Genomic DNA, 7,976 nt, shown 5'->3' with positions numbered 1-7,976 from the left:
TAATCTTGCCAAGTACCTGTCTGCAACTGCTCTGGGCTAGGAAACACACAGGGTGACTACTTTGAAATAAAGGTTTAATCAGCTGAGGAACCATCTAAACACTTCTCAGCCCTTCTTGGTGAAGCAAATAATCTCTGGAATCCAATTATAATTGTCTTCTAATCTTTAAGAACCAGCAGCCAGCAGGAGTTAGAGCTCTGACAGCTTTCTGAGACAACTGGTGGCAGGAGGTGTGAATACTGGGATGTGAGCAGGGAGTTCAGGCCGGCTGGCTAGAGCTGTCAAAACAGGGCATCAGAACCCTGTGCAGCTTAGCTGAAAGTCACTTCTTTTGTTTTACTGTTTGGTTTGGGTGGTGTGGTTTGTTTGTTTGTTGGGGTTTTCGGGGGTGGGTGTTGTTTGTTTGTTTGGGGGGGATTGTGCGTTTTTGTTTGGTCAGTTTGTTGTTTCTTTGTTTGTTTGTTTTTAACAAACCTATGTGCCTCATCCTGCTCTTTCCAAAGGGCTGTTCCTGGTAGTTTAGCAGTTGCTTGTCCCTCGTCTGACCCCAAATTGGAGGAGCTCCCTTGAAAATGTAACAGGTAGTGGGACTGTTGATGTGTGAATTGGGAGTTGGTGGTGTTAGGAGCCTCTGTCACAGCAAAGAAAGGGCTCTAGTTCTTCAGGGACTGGGCAGGCAAGAATGCTGTGAGGAAGGACAGAGGCTGTTTGCTGTGGCAGCAGTATGTGCTTTTTGGATGTGTCTGTAATCATTTCCTCTGGAGGCTGAAGCTGTTTCTGCTCTTCTCCAAAGGGTACTGTGTGTTTTGCTGACTGCACTTCTACCCTTCCCCTGCAGTCCACTTGTTAGCAGAGACCTGGGGATCTCAGCTTTGCCTCTAAATGGAGATGAGGCACAGCTGCAGGTTGAGGCACAGTGCAGAGACCTGGGTCTGTTCCTGCTGCTTGCATTGGGGGTGGTTGCTGGGTGAAGCATTTGTTCATCCCATCCCTGCTATCCTTATTGTCCCTTGCTTATTCGGGTGCATATCTCTGGGTGTCTCTTTGGCAAGGCAATCTTCTTCCTGGAACTAAACACACTGCTCCTGCAGAGATGAGAGGAATGTAACTCATCTCTCCACTGTCCCCCTTTTACTGATAGCTTTAGCTCAGGTACTGTCTGGCTTCTGGCACAACTGAGATTTGCTTAGCTCTAAGGACAAATATCTATGGGGCATCAGCCTGGCATTTTGCATGTCTCCAATGCCTTTCCTGCCAAGGGGCTGGCTGCAGTTTCTAGACAGGGCAATCCTGGGAGGAGCTTGATGCCCTGGGTTTTAGCCCATGGGGCTGTCCTCTGTATGCAGAGGATGGTGCTGGCTAACAGATTCAGCCTCTAGGACCCTTGGCTATTGCAGACCCAATGTGTTCACACTGTCTCACAGGCACCAGGGAGTTTTAGTCATGCTTGGATGTGTCTCATTTGTCTGCCTTGTGCAATGACTCATGAGGTTGCTTCCTCCCAGAGCAGCCACTAACTGTTCCCAGAGTCTATAGTTTCCAAAGTACTTTTAATCTTTTCCCTTATTTATATATGCTCTGTATGTACTGTTTCAGACTGTTGCCTTTCTGTGTGTTCATGTGTAAACCCCACATTAAATGCTTTTATTTTTAGTGGTTTTGTTCAGTGGTGTCAGCAGTTTCATTGGGACAACAAGGACTGGGTGGTGCATCCTCCTTCAAGAAGGAAATGTCTGCTCAGAACTCCAGAGCTCCTATTCTTCATTGCAGAGGTGTTTGGTGAGGAGCTGCCTGCCTGCAGGGATGGCACTAGCCTGTCATAGCACTAGGGCTTGTTCCCTCTCTGAGTTCCTAGCGTGATGCAGGGTGCCCAGACAGGCTGTCTTTCCCTTGCAGGGATGAAGTTGGACCTCTTCTTTTCCCATCTTCCCCCCCGCTGTCATCCAGGGTGATGGGAAATCAGGTTTACAAAGAACACTTTGTATAAATAATGGATCAAATGAATACATTTCTCTGTAGAACAATTCTTCTCTTGCAGCTCTTGCCTGCCAAGGGAGGATGGTTTCTTCTTGCATTTTCTTTTCCTCCTTCTTAATAATGGCATCTCAGATTTTATGCAGATTATTGCTCTGTGAAGTTCTTCCACGTTTGAAATGCCCTGGGCTTGCCTGCCGTGGTTCAGACACTCATTAACATCCTCACTGCACAACTGAAAAACAAGCAGGAGAAGCAAGCAGCACAATGCACTTAGAATTGGCACAATGCACTTACAACTGGCACTGCCTTCCTGCAGGGGGATCTTCAAGCAGGTCCCATTCTCCTTCAGGGCTGCATTTGGGTGCCATGGGACTGGTATGTCCCATCTCCAGGGAGCTTGGAGAGCAGGAGGGGATGGGCCTCTGTGCACTTGAAAGTAGGCTCGGGAGTCTGGAGAGACATTGCTGTTCTTGGAAACGTTGAACAAAGGAATATAAAAACTCACAATAGCTGTTTTGAGTGCTGCAAACCCAAATATCCCCTCCCTGATAAGCTGTGATTCAAAGAGACAGCTTTATATGGCTTACATAATTGAAAAAATGAATAGCTTTTAGTCCCTGAAGCCACAACCAAGCTCTTAGGCTTGACTGCAAGTGAAAAGGCAGCAGTTGTTGGGACCAAACACCAGGGGAAGATACATATTTAGGGGGGGTTGGCTGTGCTTTCAGTGTGTTTGCTTTGGCCTGTTGGGATTCCTGCACAGCAGTGGTGTCACAAAGCAAACAAGCAGCACTCATACTTCGTTTTATTAAACAGTTTTTCCATCTCAGATTGCACAGCACAGACTTGCAAATAAGTTCTGCAGAGTGTTACTGCTCTCTAAATCAATTTTTGTGAGTTGTCTTGATTGTTGGGGTTTTTTTTTGGTTTTGTTTTTTTTTTTTTTACTGTTCTACCCCGGTTTGGATTTGAAAGAAGGTATTTTTTTTTCTCTCTTCAGTTACCATGTGTGGCTGGGAGCTGTCGTGCTGCTGCATCTCACTGCCTTGGGCAACTGTGTAGACAAAAAAACCATGAGTACTGCTAGCAATAGATGTTGGCACCAGCAGACCAGTTATCAGGCTTTATAGTCTCATTGGCTTGGATGATCTAATACTTTTTCATGGAGTGAATAAATTACCATGTTTAGTTTTGTTTACTCATCCCCTCAATGAGGGGTTTGTGCTGAAGCTCATAATGGTGCAGGCACCTAGATGCCAAGATCTCTGTGCTGGGTCCCACACTGACCTTCCACTTGAGCAGTGGACCAGGGTGGGATTCTCTGCTGGCAATGGCTGTCCAAACACAACCTGCTCCAGCCCAGCTTTACTCCTAGAAAGTGCCCATGCATGAGAAGTGCAGTGGGGTTGTTTCTGGGCTTCTGCATCTGGAGGCAAGGAGAAGCTGTCCCTTGCTGTACATCACAGTTTGAAATACTTCTCAGCATCTGCCTTCAAGGTGCTGATTCAGTTTGGAGCAGGGGGACAGCACTTTCCCTGCTGAGTCTTAGCTGGAGTGGGCATTACTGTGCTCCCCTCTGCAGTCCCACCTCTCCTGTGTTACACCAGCATCCCCTGTCTTGCTTCTGAGAAGGTTTTACAAACCTACCACCCTGCTCTCCCATGGGGTGCCTTACATGATTTTAAACTTGTCTCCTTTTGCACCTGAGAAGAGAACTGGGTCACACTTCGTCCTGCTTCTAGCTGCAGCTTCTGTGTTGCTATGGCAGAGAACCGGGATGAATGGAGGTGCAAACCTGCCTTGGGTATCGTGGCTGTGGGCACCTGTCAGGTGAGGTTGTTACAGGGTTTCTTCCAGCCTGAGCCTTGCTTCCCTGGAGAACAGGCTCTCAGCAACCTCCTGCACAAAATCCTTGCTAAGGCCATTCTGCAGCAGCAGGGGAAGAAGGAGCTGGCAGCAAACCCTGTAAGGCAGGACCCCTTGCCCACTGGGTGCCCACTAGCACTGGGGTCCCAGGGACAGATGTGCAGGGGGGTGAGGTTTGGAGGTGCCTGGTTTGTCCTTCCTGGCTGCATCTAGGGGATGGAGGAGGTAGGAAGCTGGACCATAATTATGGTGGACAAGTACAGAAAAAGCTGAGAGAAGAGGCTTGTGGAAGGATACAGTCTTACAAAGGGCAAAAATCAGCTCTGCAGGTAGCCCCTAGCATGATCCTCCAGCTCCAGTGAGTCCATGCCTGTATCTGGGACTGAGCAGATCTCTCACAAGGCAAGGTAAACCCTTTCCCTCTTAAGTTATTTGTGGCTACTGTCATCCTCTTGCTGTCCTTCAGTCAGACCCTGGTAGCCAGTCACTTAGGCTTGTGCCTCTGAGATTGCTTCTCCTTCCTGCAGCACCTGCACCCAGAAAGTGTCTCCTCTACATTGTGGGAGAGGCGAAGTGACAGAGGCAAAGTGAGGCTAGCACCAGCTGCCCCATCCCATGTGTGCAGAATCTGACCTTCTTCCACCTTCTAGTAGTTTGTTACTCTCTAGGTGCTCTAGGGGAGGAGGAGCTGGAGTGCAGAGACACTCACAACTCAGGGACTAGCTAGAGAGGCCACCTGTGGCTGTGGAAGCACAATAAGCCCCTGCAGGCATGCAGCTTATTGATTACCCCCCAGCGTGGGACTGGCTGCCAGCAAGCCATTCATATGGAGCACAGGCAACCTCACCTGCACTCAGGCCATCTTTGTTAACAAGATCAGAACAGAGTTGCTGCCTCCCTCATCCATCAGGCTGAGGCACTCCTTATTTCTCAGGCTAGATTGTTTCCCAGCTCAGGGACGTCAGTGCAATGAGGATTGCAATAAGTAAAAGGGATTGGTGGGGACAAGCCCTCTTCCTCTCAAAACAAAGCCAAGTGTCTCCGCTCACCCCTGGGCCGAGGTCATAGCTAAATCCTGAAAACCCACCTGCTCCTACTGGGAGGCAGGGAGGAGCTGCAGTTTATGGCACTGTAGAGAAATATGCTGGATGCACTTGGCAACAGCAAATGGAAAGTTAGTCTATTAAACAGTAAATTATTCCTCCAATGCATCTTCATTCAGGAGGGTTAATGAGCGGCTCCAGGCAAAGTGAGCGGGAAGGGAGTGTGTTTATGCACAGTGCGGATGTGAACAATTCTACATCTGGGGACCCCTGAGCCCCCACTCCCACACTGCACCAACAATAGCATTGCCATGTGTGAGGCACTTCACAAACACTCCCTCCTCGCCTGTGATTTATTCAAACCAGCTTGTGCCATGCCACAGAGCTCCCAGGGGCTCGTGTGTCCAGCTGTGCCGAAAACAGCATCTCCCCGTCTGCATCTGGGCTTTTGGGTACAAATGTTTTCCCTGTGGGCTAGAGCTGGTTGAGGGAACCCTTGGTGCAAGACTTGGTCCTTCTGCTCAGTTGTGCCACAGAGCAGGGATGTGGACTGTCCCTGTCCTGCTGCTCTGTGGTTGTTTAAGGCAGTAGGACAGGTTAGGCTCCCCTACTTGGACAGTTCTTGTTGTGTGACACTGGGAGGAAGCCTACCTGCCTGGGAGCCTAAGCATCTCCCACACTATTCTGAAGCACCCAGTAGATGCAGTTTACTTCACTTGCTTCTAATGGTGAGGTCTCCAGGCAGCAGAGCTGCTCCCCTGTCCTGCGGTCAGTGGGGTCACATTCACAGTTTGCTGGCTGTTTGAAGGGTGACGCTGGCCACATTTGCAGAGCAATGATTTTGCTCTTTGCTAGTGAGGTAGGGCTTGTCCCTGGATGCCAGAAAGAGCTCATTCCAGCAGGGCTTGTCCCTGGATGCCAGAAAGAGCTCATTCCAGCACTGCTTGCTGCTCCTGTTAACTGGGTGAGATTTACTGTGATCCAGGCAGCCCACAGCACTCCATAATAGACCCATCAAGGGCATTGTTGTGCTGCACAAGCCCAACAGGTGCCCTAACGGGTCCGACATGCTGGCCTGCTCCCACATAATGCCTCACTCTCCATAGCCAAACATGTCTGGCAGGACAAAGGCAGCCTGGCCTCCCAGCATGAGCTGGCCAGGCGTGACAGATGTGGCCCTGGCCAATGGAGAGACAGCCTTCCAGCCTGCTCTATGTGAGGTCTCTGGGGGACACTAGGCAGACAGAGGTCATGGCCACTCTGCTCCTGGCATGTCTCTAGCTGAGTCTTGCAGCTCCTAAACCAGGTATGTCCCAAACTTCTGATGTGGCTGCTGGAGGAAGGGTTTGAAGCAGAAGGAGAGCTGGATCCTGCTGTCAGCAATGCTTCTTGGTAGGGGGGTTGGAGCAGACACCACATGTGCATGTGTTCTAAATGCTTTTGCTCTGTACCAGTGCCCAGTCCTATCTTGAGAAGGGCTAGGCACTACTGTGGACTAGTGACATCCCTGCCCTGGCTTCAAAGTGCAGCCTAAGTGTCATAGCCTAGCATGGGCTAGAATATGCTGCCTTCTCCTCTATTCACTAAGGTGTGGGGTGTAGCAGTGCAGCAGATGCCTTGAAGCCCAAGGGTGCTGGAAGTTGCTGTTGGCCACCAACAGCTCCGGTGAGAATCCAGTGCCAGCCCAGACTGCAGGAGAGCTAATGGGGGACAGGCTGCAGCCCATCCTGGGGTGGGTGGAAATGCCAGGATGCTGCCTTGGGGCACTTGGCTTAAAACCAGCAGCAATTTTTGTTTGAAGCTTTGTAGCTGCTTCACATCTCTTTGCACGATAGGTCTGGTGCATACCCTGGAATCCTTCCCCAGATCCTCCCATGAAAACTCACGTTAAAAAAAAAAAGCTTCAGCTTCATTTTAACCAAACCCAGAGCCCATCAGACAATCCAGATGGTCTCTCTCTTTATCAAATAGTTTGGCCCAAATCCCAGTGGCAGACGGCAGGACCAGGCCTCCCCCAGTAAGGAAAAGTTTGGGGGTTATTTTTCTCCCTGCTCCTCATCTGTATTGAGAGGCACCCTGGGCCTTTCCTGGACAGTCGGTGCTCTCCAAGACCTTGCATGGAGTGATGCAGGCATCTGGGCAATTTGGGATCATCCAAATGCAGCACAGCCTGAGTTTTGGAAAAGGGATCTTGTTGCACAGCCTGTCCTCTAGCCCTGCTGTCCTGCTTCTCCAGGCATGCTTGGCCCTTGCTGTTGGCAGCCCCTGGAAGGGGATTGCTTTTGCAACCAGAGTAGCTGGAGAGGGGTCAGCCATGGCCAGCAGCTCAGCTCAGTGGGATGCTCTGTGGTGCCAGGACACTGGGCACTTGCTGTGGCAAGAAGCTCCCAAAGGAGACCAGGAGTCAAGATATTCATGGAAGAAAATGGAATTCTCAGCCTCCCAGCCCTGTACTCCCCATTGGAAGCAGGGCAGGTGGTGGTAGCCTCCAGACAGACTCCTACTGGCTACTCTTTTTGCCAAGACCATGGCCCCGGGTGTAAAGTGTCCAGGTGTGCTGCAGCTGGACACACAGACGGAGGGAGCCTGTTTACTATTTACTCTGCAGATCATAAGGATGTGCCTGGGGCAAGTGCCTGCAAGTGGGAGGAAATAAGATCCCTTGTCCTTCTCCTGCCTTCCCACCAGCATCAGAGGTAAAGGGCAGGTTAAGAAGACCTGACTCTGCTTCACTGGGCCAAGGGTGAGTTTCATAAGGAGGGGGATCATAAGTATCACACTGATAGCAGTCAGCTTTGGGGGATGCCAAGCTGCTAGGAAACAACCTTCCCCTTCCAAAAAATGCAGCTGAGACACCCTTTGGGTGCCACTGTCACTGGGGTCCCCCTGGAAGCCACAGGGCAGGCTGTGGGGCCACCTCTGCTGACACTGTGCCAGCAAGGGGTCAGCTCCCAGAGTCCTGGGAAGCAGCTCATCTTCCTTGCTGTCAGGGCTGCTGGGTAGCAACGAGGAACAAACCCCTTTCATCCATCTCAGGCACAGCTTCCTCCCGGGACTGAGTCCAGAGGAAGGAGATGTCACGAAAATGCA

Source organism: Indicator indicator, chromosome 7 (assembly GCF_027791375.1).
Source record: "Indicator indicator isolate 239-I01 chromosome 7, UM_Iind_1.1, whole genome shotgun sequence".
NCBI lineage: Eukaryota > Metazoa > Chordata > Aves > Piciformes > Indicatoridae > Indicator > Indicator indicator.
This window is presented reverse-complemented; position numbering follows the sequence as displayed.